The 17854-nt window shown below is 32.6% G+C and overlaps 1 protein-coding gene and 1 long non-coding RNA gene across 3 annotated transcripts in view; one reads left to right on the top strand and one right to left on the bottom strand.

The window, feature by feature from the left end:
* Window positions 1-17854, top strand: part of nAChRalpha4 (nicotinic acetylcholine receptor alpha4) — a 197192-nt gene that overhangs the window by 30929 nt on the left and 148409 nt on the right. The window lies entirely within an intron of this gene.
* Window positions 1838-4603, bottom strand: LOC108728684 (uncharacterized). 2 transcript variants are annotated; one of them, XR_001936901.1, is made up of 3 exons: window positions 4431-4603; window positions 2886-3157; window positions 1838-2197 (listed from the first exon to the last, which is right to left on the bottom strand). It is a non-coding gene; the product is annotated as an uncharacterized lncRNA (long non-coding RNA). The 2 variants fall into 2 exon arrangements; XR_001936902.1 differs by having other exon boundaries at window positions 1838-2193.

Below are 17854 nucleotides of genomic sequence, written 5' to 3'. Positions count from 1 at the left end.
CTCTCTCTCTCTCTCTCTCTCTCTCTCTCATGTCTCGAGATAAAATTTGGGAATCTTGACAAGCGAGAATATTGGCCCATCGAGTCGAGAAAATTGTATCATTTGTTTATGTCGAGCCTAAATCTCTGAATCGGTATTTTTTCGTCTCGTCTCGCTCGAATGCGTCACTACTATGATAAAATGATATTGTCACGTTATTTAACAAAATATACGTATGTATGTATCATTTCATTGTCAAAGTTGGTTATATTGTATCACTGTATTGAGATATTTTAATGTAAAGCAGCTTTTAGTATGCACAGGTCCAGCGTAGTGCGAGTGATCGAATTCACCATTAGATTTAATTATGGTTGTAATTGTATAAGATTAATAAGAAAATCGTAGAGTATTCTTTTTATTTCATTTCTGTTATTTTAACATTAACTTTTCTATACATATACAAAATATATGTAAATTTTCATGTAAGAGAATCTGGAAAAGAGTATCCTTCATGGGAAGTGTCATAGTAATTAATGGATAAAGGGTACCCACATATTTGCATCATTAATTAAGGGTGGTGTCGAGATGAATTTATTCCAAACAGTAGTGCATGGTGTTATAATAGTAATAACGTTCAACGTTTTGCATCTGTTACATGTAACGCACAGTTATTTGTAGATATTTATTATCCAAGGTTTTAATGTCGATGCCGGATCAGGTTATTGTCGTCCTACTTGGAAATTATCCAGAGTACGACACTTACCGTTTTAAGCGAGAGATCCGCAAAGAATTATGACTACACACGTGGCCAATGGGCATTGCTATCCGCAGTCATATATTCGCGTTAAGCCCGTTCCAATCTCGAGCTTCCGAAACTGTTAAAATCTGCGCGTCTCTCGACAGAAAATCGATTTGTGAATTATGTCGAGTTCGCATGACACGCCGTTTCATATAGACCCCCCCCCTCCGATGAAAAAAGCCTTTCGCGTTCCCTTAGCGAGGGTGAACCATCTAAAAACGGTTATATGAGAATTTTATTGAAGTGCAAAAAGAAGAAAATAAATACATCATGCCTGTTATACAATACCGCGCGCATACAAAATAAAAAAAAGAAACATTCATCTTTAAAAAGAATTCTTTAATATTTTCAAATTATTCTATATAATAAATGTTAAAAATGGTGTAATAATAATGATAATATCAAAAGAGTCAGAAAACGTACAATATCATGCCGCAGATTTAGAATCGGTGGTAATTTATTTCCTCTCCCTTCGCCCCTGAGCTTTATATACAGGGTGTTCGGTAAAGACTGTTATAACACTTTATGGGTAGATTTCTAAGATAATTTTGAAATGAAAATTCTAATACCAAAATATCGAAGCTATAATAGATTTTAAATTATAATTATTTAAAATTAGCAAATCATATTGCCTAAAGTTCGCGCGTTTAAGTGTGGTTGACATTTTGCATTTTATTACATTGAACATGCGAACTTAAGCGGTATAATTGGCTGACTTTAAATACTTATAATTCAAAATTATTACAGCCTCGATATTTTGCTATTAGGATTTTCGTCTCAAAATGATTTCAGAAATTTATCCTTAAACATTGTTATTGGACATCCTGTATAAGTAAATTTCAGTTATATAAAAAAATTATTCTGTTTATATTCTCAGGAAACTGAGTTATATGTTCATTGTTCTTTAATTTATTTGAGTTATATTTGTCAAGTCGAAAATATTAGTCTAAAGTCTAAAAAAAATAAGAGATTATATGTTCTTTCTATATTTCCTTGCAATAAATAAAATATTATTTAACAAAGAGATATCGTGATACATTTGTTTTTAGCACTCGTGACTCTTTTATATATTCAATTCTCCACTTGTTATATAATTCTATTTGTTACAGGTGAGTTTTCCCAGAATACAATAGATTCTTTCGTTTTCTCTCGTTTTCTTTCTTTCCTCCGTTCCGCGCGACAAACCGCTGGCACGCTTGCCGTACTCGCATTTCTGCTGGGTCAGTTCTTCCCCCTTTTCGTCCTGACCTACATCTCGAAGGCGCCTCCTCGTAAAACCATTGCACGAACATCCGATTCCGTTCCTCCCGGCCGCGAAGCGTCTATGATTCACTACGCGTTTTATCGTTTCGTTCCTTCATGCCGGCAACGCACAGGAGACACGAATGCATAATTCCTACATCTTGCATTTCCTTCTTTCTGGTAAAAAGGACTGCAAAATTCTTACAAGATTCACGTGCAAGACTGAAGAGTCCATAATGATGCCACATAAACGAAGGAAAAGCAAAAGTACATGGAAAGAACGGTTTTGCTGAAATAAAAATTTAGCTAGACGCAGATCTAAAAATAAATTTGTTAAACTAAAATAATTATGTGGGATGCTCAAGCTAATTGCTAGAATATCATTACTTTTTTGCAGTATTGTTCATCATGCTTGAATTTCCCACATAATTAGTTTGATTGTCTAACAGAATTATTTTCAGATCTAACTAAATTTTTTAATACTTTGGCAAAATCATTATTTTCGTATAGAGAAATGCAAGAAAAGGAATTAATTTAAGAAAATTAGTGATAATTGTTGCACACGCATGCGTTCATACACAATTAGCATGCGAAAACGGATGTATAATCGCATTCAAGAATAAGGACATTTCCTCCTTTCAATTAACTAAGCCGATCTGGCCTCTGACAATCCTCTGTTACTTCGAGATTATTTAAGTCCGTAATAACAGAGCTACCACTGCTGCCATGCTTTGCCGTTATATCTATTTTCGACGACAACTACAAATACCATCCTCGTCACTCTCGTTCTCTTCACCGCCACCCAGTGTGTTGTGAGCGTGCAAACACACGCCGAAATTTAATTACTCTCCGCGCGGATACCCACCGAAACTCCTCTTCAGCTCGTAATAATTTCGTCGGAAGCTCTGGATAATGCTGGGAACGAGGAGTATCTGAGAAAGTCACTCGTCCTCTTCGCTCTCACCTGAGAAATTCACCGAGACGGGGATATTCTAATTCCCCGCTTCTTCTCGTCGCGCTTAATCCACATCGTTTTATACGCCGCGTGTTAGAGACGATTAAACGAGCTCCCATTTTTATACCGAGACACCGACAGTAATAAGAACTATATTGGAGCTGTTGCAATTAAATTTGACTCTGACAAACAAGCATCGCCATAATTAAGTGTCGTCTCATGAGATATTAACATATATAAACAGGAACGTGACTCTAAGAAGAAAAACAGAATCGTCTATTTCTCAAATATCACGTGCAATTAACGAAATTAATTTTTGATATCTTATAAATATCATCTTCATAATCATAGGAATACATCATATTTTTCATGCAATTTATGCATGTATTAATTGAAAATTTAGATTTAACGCCTCATTTTTAGAAAAACTAAATTCGTCTCATAATTCCAAATGTTACCTTTTTAAACGGCAGAGAAGAAAAAGAATGCATTTCTTTGAAAATCGATGCGCCTTAATTTTCCTAAATGCGGTTTTTGAAAAACATGGTAACGTTTGGAGACATGTGCTAAAATTTGAATACAACGAGGCTTCTTTTTACCGAGAGCAACAAAGTCCCATAGCGCGAGTCACGTACGACCTAAATTACCCGCGTGCACAGCGTTAGAATTACTCCGAATGTTTGAAGCCACATGCCGATTACAAGTGTAATGTCGTAACGTGTTGAAATGATGAAACTTGAAGAGTGAAACGCGAAATATCTCGCGAATATATCTGTAGCAGTGTAATTACTAGAAAATTTACGGTAGCATTGTATTAATTAACTGGTCTATTATTGGCCTATTACTAGTATAACTATCCTTTTTACTCTATTATTTTGTTGTTTTTTTTATATTTAACTTTAATAAGTATTTTTACATACATTTAATAAATATTTTTGTAATAATTATTTTTTATAAATAGTAAAGTGATTAATCTTTATATTTATTCACTCTCGCATGACAGCGCTGTATTTCCTCAGTAATGTAAACCTGCGGTTTTAACAGTTGTGAAATCATTATTAACTCGAGAATGCGTTTACATACGTTACAATTTACTGTAATGAATATTATAATGAGAATTTTATTACAATGAGAATCATATTACACTTATTATGTAGTGTTATCATCACACAATTAAATTGCGAGCGATCGCTATAATTCTATATATTTAATAATAATTAAAATTTTAATTCTTTTGAAATTTTTTTAACGTAATATTAAAGATCGAAAAAATCTTACAATGAATTAATGTCAAGTCAAACTCTATGTACTCTAATAATTATTTGTTTTAATTTTATATGCAAGAAATAGATTTAAAATTTCCTGAAGCTTAATTATACAATTAATATTCTTTTAACAAAAACTATTCTTATATGCTTGCATAAAATGGGTTTTTAAAAACACATGCAACATTACCTTCACGCCGAATGTATATGGAGACGATTAAAGATTTGCATAATACGTTTTTATATTACACCCTGATGTCTTTTACGTAAGAGTCGTACTGTATGTAAAATGACTTGCATCGTGCAATGATATTTTGCATCATTCAGTAGATTCTTAGTCCTTTCAGTTTTATTGTGTACGCAACTTATGTTCCATCTGCTTATATCAAGACAGTTTTCCATAAATTAATTTTTAATACATCATATGCTACGTGCTTATCTTTAGGAGATTTTAAATGAAATATAAAAAAGAAACATTCAACATTTTAAAAATAATCTTTTATATTTTTCAATTAATCTTAGAGTCTTTATATCAATATGCCTTATATATTTATATAAAAATTTACTTGAAATAAATCAAACAATAATAAATGGATTCCCGCCAATTAACAACAAAAATAAACAAATAATGAGGGAATGTGGGCGGAGTCAGTGCGAAACGTTTTTTTTTTGTAAAATAATTTAATACAAATTATATTATTTTATAAAAAACACATTAAAAATACATTTACTTAAAATACATGTTATTAATCAAATAATTTGTAATTGTTCTTTGTGCGCATTGATTTCCGTGCTGACTCCTATTACCCTATTAATTATTTACTTGTTTTACTTGAGATAAGTATATCTCCATAGTAAGCGCGCATAAACTAATGGAATAATCTGCATTTCCTATTAATGAAGGATTTTAATCGACCGGAAAACTCCAACAATTTATAACAAAATGTGTCGGAGAGTCTTCGTGTAATCATGACAAATATACTTCGAAAATGTGATATATAGACTGGTCCAGCGGTACCTTATTGTAGCCAAGTACATGAAGGATCACACGAGTATCTTCATCGTATCCTACATCCCTCATTCCTTATCGACGCAGGGACTTTGCTTTGGATTTTAACTAGAATAGTAATTTTCTCCAATGTTCACTCACTACAATTTTCCTTTACTCTCATCTTTCCCTTTTAATCCTTATTCGTTTTATCCAGATTTATGCTGCGTGATCTCGTCGCGTGCAGAAGGTAGAACTATACATATATCTGGCTACCAGACATAAAGTAATACAAACGATGATTCGCTAATTAAAGTCATAAGAGGTTAATTTATCATATCACTACCCCAATAGCATGTATATATAAAGCTATGTGTTAAATTGCATTTTGAGTACGGAAGCTTTAATCTCTAAGTACGTAATTACGTTCAGCATTACGTAGACATGTTCTAAAGATATATTAAATATTTCAATACGCGCATACAATTTTTAGAATTTAACCCTTCGACGCTGGGAAGCATGTTCTGATCTCTTATTTCAGAAACTATTGGCCCTATTTTTATAAAACTTGGTATACAAAGTGCTTTTGGATAGTGCTTTTTTCGATTCTGAAGTCAAAAATTTAAAATTTAAAATAGCAGATCCAATATGGCCATCGTCACGGCCGAAAAATAATGGCCGTTGGGTCAGGGCCATTTTCTGCGCCGATTAACCCTTATTGTTCACGCGACCCTGCGAATCGCGTAAATCCTCGCAGATCGCAAATCTTTACTCGCTATGGCGCGTAATATGTACAATTTGGAAGGAGACTTCGGTATTGTCTGCAGCCTCTTGGTTATTTTGGATGGCTCATGATATCAAAAGAAGCTCCGCCACAGCGGCTCCATAACTTAGCGTCTTATCCACGACCACCTTCCCGCTCCCTATAACTCCAATTCTCCGCCGAAAAAAATGTGTCGCATACCTGGAGTTTCTTGCTCCCACAATTTCTCCAGTAATTAGTGTGCGATAACAACAAGGCTCAATACAGCAGCATAGCCAAAAGATATACGGAATCATATGACCTGCGTGTACCCAGCTCCCGGATGAAGCGATCAGCATGGTATCGTAGCTTTTTTCTTCTCGAAGTAGATCTTCCTTCTCCTGATGGTAGATGAGATGATAAAAGTACAAAAAGAATAGCGCAACCATCGATCACGATCCGTTATTGGAAAATCTAAATGTGGAATTAGACTAAAAAGTGTAATTTATAATCAAACAAATTAAAGAAGCGAATAATTAGCGTACGCTCGCTTGCACACTCGCCCTCCGAGTCGAGAGGACGCAAAATCCCCACAGAATTGTCGCGACAATGGCAAACAAAAATTGCACGTCACAGAAAGTATATATAATAAAAAAATTTATATTAATGAACCGAAATACATACTGCATTAATTATATTTATTTAATAATTTTGTTACGATAAATGATCAGTTTCAATCCAAATAATAATACTGACGAACATATCTCTTCATGTTATATATGTTGAAAACAGAAATAGCAGTTACAGTAGAATAAATGTCGAAGCGTTAATTAAAGTTTCTTAATATATTACGCGACGGAATTAAATTATCATTTAATTAACACATAATTCAAGCGAATACTGTAATTAATTACAAACTACATATTAAATTCGGATTACTGCATTCAAATTCCGTTTCCTATCTCCATATGTGCAATTTTAACTAACGTTCAAAAATATTTTGAAAATAGTCCAAAAATAATAAGTAATTATTTTAAAATGCAGCGAAGAAATATTAATAAAAAAATAAAAATTTTAATTTGATTTTTATTTAAATTTTCTTATTAAACAGATATATTATATTTTCTGATATGTTAATTATGAAGGACAACTGTAGAATGAGAATTCGAAATAAATGGCTTTAATTAAAATATTTCATATATTTTTAAAGAATAAACATTAAAAGACTAATTATATGGAAAATAGGATCCCGGTGAAATGAATTGGTTTTCACGTAGGTTATAGCCTATAATGTGATGAACAAAGAATGTTATAACAATTAAGAAGACACATAACGAGCGACGGAAAAGGTCAATGACCTTGATCTTCTTAAGGATCAAAGTCAAGATCAAGGTTATTCGGAGGTCATTTGGGGCTGGCTGAGAAAAGGGGAAGTTTTACCTTTTTATTTATTTATAAAATTTAAGATTTGATATATAAGAATAACCGTTTAAGTTCGTTAATCGTTATTTTCCAAATTTTATAACGGTTAATTTCTAAAGTTATTTCTCAATAACGGTTACTCACAGTAACAGATAAAGAAATAACGCCCATTACTTCAGTTCGCAGTTCGCTTAATTTTCAAGTCTTACTACTTATATTTTTCCTACAGTTGCGAACCAAAACAAACGCATGTACATATTTTGTAGCATGCATGATTTGATTTATTCTAATGGTTATAACATTTTTGTGCTTTATTTTTGTGGATTCGTTAGCATGAACTATGATTAATTAATTTTTTTTAAGTGAATAATTAATTAATTATTCAAATTTGTATTTACAAATAAATTAAATAATTGGCAACGTAACAGCTAGAATCTGTTGTTAATAATCAACAACTAAAATTTATTATTAATAATCAATGTATTTGTACTAGGTACATACATATAGTTAATATATTGTATGTAGTATCTACACTAAACTAATCAGAAGTCAAAGTCAATCAAATTGCAACACATAAATAAAAATTAATATATTAATAGAGCTTTCTTTAAATAATCTATAATTTGCCCTTCAAATTTCAAGAGAATTTAATTTGTAATTTTATATGCCATGCATAATTTCGATACACGTATATATGTGTCATTTATTATATATTTTATACATGTATATTTTTAAAGCTTTTCATGCTTCGCCGCATAGAAACAAATGTATGTTAATTAATTAATTTTTTAATTATTTAAAATATCATAATAAAATAAATGCCGTACCTATATTTTCATTCATTGTTTCTGAAATTATTTTTTTAATTAATTATTGAATTAATTTTGTTAAAGTTTTACCATTATTATCGAGTATGTTTTTTAAATTGTTCACATCACTCAATTTCGATATTAAAATCAATAAGTAGCAATTATTAAGAGTAAAACTTAACCTCATAAATTATTTATTTCCTAATGAAGATTCTTAATGAAATTAATCATTATCTTATTATTAGGCGAATTGTTTAAGACATCGCAGATAAAAATTTTCTTATTTATAAATACGTGAGTACATCATACTTGCGAGATGTAGGTATATATGATGTATTTTATTACAATTCATACTTTATTTTATTTAATATCTTAAAAAAACCTATATTGTAATTGTAAATTATAACACAGGTCAACAAGGTTTTGTTGTTGGGAAGCTGTGGGTCATTTCCGACGTAATTTTCTGCGTAGAATCCGAATCTGAAATCAGAATTGGCCTATCACGTCAGGATTTTGAGATATTTGAGGATATATACTCGAAAAATGCGTTTTTTTGCTATTTTCGAAGTTATGATCATTAGAGTTTTCCACGTCTAGTGAAGAAAGAAAAACCGATATTTGTCAATAAACAAACAACTTATTATTTTTTTTATACACACCTGCAAAATATCCTTTTTTATGCATTCAGGTGCTTCGTTTATCGAGCGAATTTCGAGCATCCTAAAACTTTCAGCGAGAAAGTTGTTCATTCGGATATGAACAAATGTTCTGGAAAGTTTCATTTTCATTGCATTAATAAGTTTAAAACTAATGATTTGTTTAAAGTTGGTAGACGCCTTGCACTCAGAGCCGCAGCGCACAAGACGCGCTGTCCGTTATTCAAGGTCCTAATATATAAACAGTCACAATTGTGACTGTTTGCTGTCTTAACAATGGCCCCGCGTAAGTGTTTAAATGATCCTAACAGTTTTTGTTATATTTGTGGTCGTTTCACGTTTGTTAAGAACAGGAACGAAAAAGACGGGAAAAACGGTTACGCAAGTGGGTTAAAATGCCCGTAACTTGGCGAAAAAAAATCGTAGGTAGTTGATCAATATCTCATTTTGAAGGGTAAGAATATTACTAAATGATGCAAATAGCACAAAAGACCCAAAAAATTGGTTGCGTCCTGTACATAACCTCTAAAGTAGCATAAAAACGCATTTTTCGAGTATATATCCCCTAATATCTCAAAATCCTGACGTGATGGGCCAATTCTGGTTTCAGATTCGGATTCTACGCAGAAAATTACTTCGGAAATGACCCACAGCTTCCCGACAACATCCAAGACCCCCTTTTTTGTAGACCTGTGTAATGATTCGTTTAACGAACGCAATCATCGTACACTGTTAAATCTATAGTGTCAAATTTAATTTTGGTAAAAAATAACGGTATATTTAGTAGAAGCAGTGGCTACTCACGTTAGATTTGACACTATAGATTTAACAGTGTAGAATAATTTCCAAGCCTGTGTGACAGATGTAAGGATGCAGAAAATGCACAAGATATTAACGAAGCTCTTAAATCCTGTATGCATGTGCGCAAAATGGCGGAAGAATGGTACGTGTCGGCTTAATGAGACATCGCAGTGGCTATAGTACATAATACAGCGGGCATAACGAATATTTATCCTAGATACGAGCAAATAGAGGTATTTATATGATTCCCATTAAAATGTCAAATTATTCTGTAGTATTTAATCCCCATATTGCTCCTAGAACAAAGCGACAAGTACTTTCGCTTTGACCAAATTTTAAAATGTTGTATTTCATTCATGTCACACGTTGTTAGTATATTTAAAATAATTTTGTTCAAATAAATTTTTTACTTATTGCACAAAAAGGAAAATGCATAAATATTTTAAAGTTTATAATCCGATGTACTAAATTCATTCATAAAAAATATCAGCTTTACATTAAACTAAGTTTTTTTTTAGAATTTATACAGATCCTTTCATTACAAATACATAAAAATATGTTTTATAATATATTTAAAACTTTTGAAATTATACCCAAAACGTCAAATTTTGATTAGGTACTTTTGTATAATTGATTTGACAAAGCTGGATCAATGATAGCTTACTTACGTTCGCATCTATTAAAACGATTTTACGTTATTCCACATTACAAATTTATCGCGTCCGTAAATTTAGAAAATTCTTTTTTATGTAAAGCTATTTGTTTCCAAGTTTCTTCTCCTGACAGCACGCTGTTTACATGGTGTTGAAACAAATTCCGTCGTTTCGAACGTTACGATATCGTCATCTCCTTTCATATCTAAAGAGTTCAACGATCGAGGTCCGATCATATCCAACTCAATAACATCATGAAGTGGAGTGTGAAAATATCGTATGTGAAAGATTCTTTTTAGTTTGCATATAGCCGGAATAAAAAAATATATAAAGCTGATATTTTCAAATCCCGTTTATGATACCGTCGAAAAAGTATATAATTAATTGTTAATTTAGAAGATCATTCCGGGCAATACGAAGTCCAAAATCAGAACACAAGACGTCTTAAAAATGTCTAAAAGATAATTTTGTGAGAATCATCGAAAAAAAGACATCTTAAAGACATTTTTTTGTTTGATTTTAGGCTTTATGTTATCTGGGTTAATAATAATAATGCAAACGAACATTAATGAGCTTTTTACAATAACTTAACTAAGACATAAGACTTAAGACTTAAAGCGTAGGTAAGGCTAGGTCCACAACCTTATTTTAAGAAGCCTTTAGTCATAAGTCGAAAGAGATTAAATGATAATAATTTCTGTCTTTAAACTGTTTTTGCACAGTCTTTAGGTTAAGCGAATTGAGCAAAACCTAATTCTTAAAATATAAAAACATAAGTTCTGTGCCGATATACCGTCACATACAACTTAAAGCTTACGGCCGTAAAGCAAGGTTGTGGACCTAGCCTAATGGCTTATTATAGAATGTCTCTAAATTTTACTGGTTCCAACTAAATTTGTTTCTTATTTTTTTTTTGTGCGATGAAACCAAATGTATGAATACACTAAGCAAGCTCAACTCTCATTTGAAACAAATATTGTACGCTCAATGCTTATAAGTTCGAACGACATGTCGGCTATTCATACTGACCTCATTTCTTTAACCCATTCATAGCTTTACCCAAGTCTATCCTTTTACTTCTTTTTCCATGTCGCGCCATAAACCTCCCGACGCATTTAGGAAATAAGTCCCGCGTGCAAGAACACGGCGAGGAACTCGGTGCTTTCAGGAGAGTGTCTCTAGCAAGAGACGGCAATGAGCCTCGGTGCGATGTAAAGTCCCGAGGGCTAATAATGTCCCAGAAGCGTATACAGAAGCTTGTATAAGACTCGAACATACGGTGTCAGCGACCTCGGCGCGGTAGACAACGAAGAGATTCGCGTATCGGCAGATGCGACATACATGTTGCTTGTAATATTTGTGAAAAATGCCAAAAGGACACATGCAATTATAATTCGCATCTTGCAGGGATCTTCCCTCAATATCCCTGTCTTTCGCAGAGTCGTCACATTTCAATGATTTATTTTGACACCGGCAAAATAAGACAGAGAAATATGAAACTCTTTCACTAATTATTTTCGTAACATTTGTCGCTTACATTTAGTTCGCGTGTAAACAAAAAAAAAATCTTATGATTCTATTACTTACAAGCGTGATTACTGAGAGCTGGAAAAAAACGCGTTTCCACAATGGTGAGTTTGTCATCAAAGAAACTACAATCTGTACTTATATAACTCACGAAATACATACTTACACAGAGCATATGACGAGCAGGTATATTCGCACATGTATTTCATCTAAAAAAGCTGAGAAGAAAAATTTTTCGCAAACGCTTTAAGCGGGGTTTTCGCTGAAAGGGTGTAGCTCTTTTCTTTGTGCGTTTAGGCGAAAAGAAAGTATCCAAATAAAATACGAACATGTTATTCATGCAACATGACACTCAGATTTAAAGAAGCACATTTGTCAACAAGAAATTTTTATTTCATTAACGAAAAGAATGTGTCATACCAATAATTCATTCACGGAAGTGAATGTAAGTGCAAGTTGATAATTGCGTCGCGTTCTGTCCAATAATACAAATTGTAATTTCTCTGATAATAAGATGACAATTTTAATTTTTTATTTAATTTTTAAAAATAATAACAATTAATTGAACGCAACGCATGTCTACGTGATGATTTGGTTTCCTCTTCCATAGTGAATGTCCGAATGTTTCGGCGCACAGTCATATCTGAGATAATTAAAAATTTTTTAAATTAAGAATATATGTTATATGCATAACATCTAACTTTGATCGCTTATTGGTGCTCTCAAACGTATGTATGTATGTTATACATTTACACTGTCGGATCTTAATTCTTATTTGTCAACTAAAAACGTTTGTCAACGTGTCGAATGTTCTACGTCTAAAAAATACGTCGAGGCACATGATAAGCAATATCTGCTGAAATTTCCTTTCACGTCTCCAAACGACTGATGTTAAAGTAAAAATTTTCCATTCAGTAAACGAAGATCGGAGATGCTGGAAAGGTTTAACGCGGAGATTTCGCATTGCTCGCGGACACGCTCTCGCAGGACGAATGAGATACGCCCATTGGGAATTCCATTTCGGGCGCGATGTGGCAGTCGTGTTACAGACGTTCGGATTCATTGCAAATATTGAAAAACGGCAGTCACCTGCTCTTTCCGACATAATGAATACTCGTAAAATATTACTCGCCCCTATGTGCTTTTCTCTTCTCCCTACCGTTTGGACCATACGATTTTTCCGTTGTAGTTTTTCCGCAACAATTTATCAAAAAAATTCATATAAACCGAAATGCGCTAATTGAATTCGTAAAATTTAATGTTTTAATTAACTCTCGCACGTCATAGGTACCGATATCATTTCGCTCGTACAATCGACCGCACTCTTAGTTCTCACCCATCTGCGAATTTCCATAGCGATACTGTTCTTTGCGTAACGCTCGGAAGCCCGCATTGTTATGGAAATGGAAATTTTTTTTTTTAAGAGAAGGTTTGTTTTCGCATAGCACAATATTGCAATAAATGATAAAAGAATATTTTATGCTCGTTTTTGACAAATGTGTACCGATTTTCGTTTTTTAATTTATTGCTCAATGAGGATCTTAAAATTATCTGTATTACCGACTAAATCGTATAATTTTTGTATAACAAGTACTTTTTTCTTTTTCACAGATTCGAAAGTCCTTTTCCAGGATTAGAGTATGAGTATTAATACGTGTCTGTAAGGTGGAGCTTGTGCCGAGAACGACCAAAAATTTTGAAATTGATATATTTTTTATCATTTCTTAGTGTAACATGGCGTCTCAAGCTGTCGAGTCGTGACAACATTTGTTTGATACGAAAATTTTGCAATTTGTACTTACGAAATAGTAATCCACAGACACGTAGTTTGCATGAATAAATAGCGTCGTATTCTTAGAATTAGATTTAGGCCGATATTCATAGTCGATTCTTATTTTAAGACCGTCTTAAGTAATATCTTAAATCGCTAATGCGGCCCTCTGATTGGTTCATGACTTCTTAAGACTGTACTTAAGATGGTCTTGAATATAAGATCTGATTATGAATACCGGCCTTAGACGCTTTATCACGACGAATTTGTTATACGAAAATTGACGCGAACGTGTGACTGTGTGTATCATAGGTTGCGTGAGGTATTGGTGTGGTAGTATATAAAAATATGTCAATGCGCTGGAAAAACAGCGACCTTTGGTGACTTCGTCAGAGTTCGGGCTCTTCATTTTAGGATGCCCTTAAATCTATAGTTTTTCGATAAACAAAGTAACGGCTAAAAAGTGATTTATTTTGATGAATAAAATAAATTATTCATATATTTTACGAGTAAAATAAATTATTTTTATGTCTTCTATATATTATACTATTATATCATATTCCTCTAATTATTATTTACTCGCTGTGGCAAGATATATTTTTTACAAAAATTGTGAGTTATCCGGAAAATCCATGCAGATTTTTCAGTAGATGACGTTCAAAAATCCAAAACAACTACGAGAGAAAAATTACCTGGAAGGTGGAAAAATATTGTGGAATAAAATGGTGCATATATTACAGATTAAAATCATTTTTAATTAAAAATAATCTTTATTTGAATTTTGCTTGAAAATTCGCACAGACTTTCTGAACACACACACACGATTTAATAAATTTACTTTTATAATGTTTAACATTAACAGAGTAACAATAAGGACATTTACATCAAAGTAAAATCTAAAAGAATGTTCATCTTGACATTGAAAACAAATTCTCGGTCCAATAAACTTGAGACAATAAACTCTTATCACAAAACGTGTGCGACGCGATGGGTACAACAATTTTTGCAGCAGTTTCTCGCTACTGTCGTTTCCTTTATATTCAGAACGCGGTAGTGTCGAGAAGTAACGAGAACCTCGGCGTATAGTCGCGTTTAATTAAAGTGGGCACGTAGTTTGCGTAACGTTAATGCGGTTCGCAGTGAGAAAAAAATAAAAACATGATATATATAGGCGAGTTAATTGTTTGTCACTTCTTGTACTTATTCCAAACGAGCATTAAAACCAAAGACAAATTACAGCGTGTAATCGCTATCACCATTTCGTGCCAGATACTCAAGTCTAATCAGATTCCTCTAATGGAATCTGATCGGGAGCATCGTTTCAATATTTTGCTCAAAGTCTATTTCGATTCTCACATATATTCTCGTACATTGTGATGAGACTTTTGCAAAAGTTATAAGAACACGAGAAAACCGTTTATACGAGGTAGAAAATATTTTCACATAGACCACCTTTAACAATTTTCATTTCCTAGCAGTGCATCTGCGACCCGTGACACTCAAGCGTATGAATATTTACATTAAAGAAAATTAAGCTGAAAAAAGGGAAAGGAAAGCATTTTTCATACCATTTGCATGTGTAACACAAAAATTGTCGCGTCTCGGTATTTATTATATCACTTATTGCGCATTAAAATCTAAGAATAAAAAACAGAAGTAATTTCTTAATGTAGGAAGCACTTTAATTAAAATTCTGCAATGTTAAAGTGTAATATATTCGTAACTACGTTGCAGAATAAAATTTTATTTCTGCCTCTGAAGCTCTTAATTTGCAGAGAAGCAAATTAAGAGCTCTCATTTTTAATCGTTTTTAGATTAAATATCTTAACGTCTTTGCTGAGACAAAATAGCAAATAACAACTTGTCAAAGTGTTTTAGAAATACAATACACTAAATAGAAAGATTGTTACGAATCTGAGCAATGTTATCATAATTGCAATATACTTTTATCTTATAATGTAATATAAAATAAAGCCAAATATGAACCACCACAAAATCTCTCTTCGTGTGTTTTAAAATAAATATATTAAAAATCAATTTTACAGACGTTTTTAATTCTTTCATTTGCTTGTCACTCTCTCACGAGCTCACATCTTATAACAATTTATATGTAATTTTTATATTGGTGTATGGTACATCGTTGAATTGAGTTCAATATAAAATTTAAACTCACCGAATTTGAGTATACAGTGAGATACTCCAGAATGATGTTTTTCAATATTTTATAATGGACAATAGATTAACGATGTTCCTATCTTGATTATATTGTCGATTTATATTTTAAATTAATTTGGACTACACGAACTTTTATTATACACTGAAGTGGATCCAACCTGGGATCGAAAAACGTCTGTAAATTGATTTTTAATATATTTATTTTAAAACGCACGAAGAGAGATTTGGCGATCCTCACATTTGGATATATTATACGTGATTCGATTTATTCCTTGAAGCCTGTCACTCGTTTTACGAATATTTATTATTTTTTTTTTTACGAAAAAATACTTTTATCTTATCTATCTTATCTTTAAACCAAAACTGTGACACACAGCCAAACACAAATCCAAAGATTTAAGTAAAGTTATTCGCCCTTTGGCGAATACCAATATATAGCATGTTCATGAATATATGTTCGATTGAAACTCCTCTAAAATTGGAGGTCTAAATTGCATCGAATTATCGGTGTTATCTGATCGGGATTAGATCGGCAACGTAATTTCTTTGATGCAATAAACGAACACACGCGTATCTAGGTACAATCGGAACAAACCGGAATCATGTATCTGTATCGATATGCGTTAATGACACAAGTGATCCACCATTGCGCACTCCCGATCTCATCCGCACTAAACCGCTGACCTGCGTGTAGATAACAATTCGTGGATGGTGAAGACCGTGGATATGAGCGCTATAGTACCTTAACCGCTGACATTCCTGGCATTCCTAAATCGGAGGTCAACCCAATCAGATCGGTATGGAGCCTGTACGGGAATTGGAATAGCTTACTCGCTAACAACACGACGATCGATTGAAGCCACTTATTGATCGGTGGTTTCAAGACGACTACGCGAACACGAGATAATAAATTTCAGAATTGAAAAACCAGATAAAACGGCAAAAATGCGGTACTCGTAGTTTGAAAATTGGATTTTTATCAAAATATCCCAAGCTATGTAATGAATCCCGAAAAAATTGTGATCTCGAATGAAAAGTTTAATGAAAGTATATCGAGAATCACTCACAATAATGATGTTTAATCGTAAGATGTGACGTGTAATTTAAACAGCTTTCTTTATGAAAATAAGAAAAAACGATTTGTATTATGTTTTTTCTATTTTTACTTATATACACGGAAAAAACAATTTTGTTGAAGTATTTAAATTAAAGATTGACTAAATATTTATTTGAGAATAATTTTGTTGGATTATTAAAATAACTATATAAGAAAATCAAGCATGATAAACAACACTCTGCAAAAAGTTTAGATATTCTAGCAATCAGCTTGAGCGTACATAATTATTTGGATGGTCCAGCAAAATTATTTCCAGATTTGTATCTAGCTAAATTTTTAGATATTTCAGCAAAACCGTCTTTTCCGTGTACATTATAACTTTTTTATTATTTTAAATTATCAACATCACATAAATTACGTACGTTAAAAAAACGTATGATCTTATATTTATACTAAGTATTCGCTCTAAATCTTCATCACTAATGTGCCGCGTTACCTTCAAAAAATCTCGTAATATCCTGGCAAAATCCCTAGTAATATTCGGACTGCTTTCATAGAAATCGTCTGACGAATTCTTTTTGTCCCGTGTCGCCGTTGAATATTCCCCGGCATTACGCGCGATGCAAATGATAAAGAATTTACATTTTCCTTAATTTGCACAATAATGGCGGCGTCACCTCTCGACCCTGTTCCACTCGCGATTCTTCCGTGAGAAAACTTCTCCGTCGTACTACAACTCTTCATTGAATTTCCTCGGGATATTCGCATTATTTCCGACGCCGTAATAGTGGCACTTGACTACAAACTCGTCATAAACATATTTCATATTAAATAATAATAAAAATACATTATTATTACATAAATTGTAATAATAACGAGTAAAACATACGTACAAATTGATTAGTGATAACAATAGATTGTAATCATAAAATAAATTTTTTTATAAAATGCTTTTCAAATTTATTTTAAAACTTTATTTTTAAATAGCGAACAATTAATTTTCTTCTTTATAA

The sequence above is a fragment of the Mycetomoellerius zeteki genome, unplaced genomic scaffold, assembly GCF_001594055.1.
Source record: "Mycetomoellerius zeteki isolate Tzet28-1 unplaced genomic scaffold, Tzet1.0 scaffold114, whole genome shotgun sequence".
NCBI classification, from domain to species: Eukaryota; Metazoa; Arthropoda; class Insecta; order Hymenoptera; family Formicidae; genus Mycetomoellerius; species Mycetomoellerius zeteki.
The sequence above is the reverse complement of the archived record's forward strand: the minus strand, read 5'-3'. Positions and strand labels throughout refer to the sequence as shown.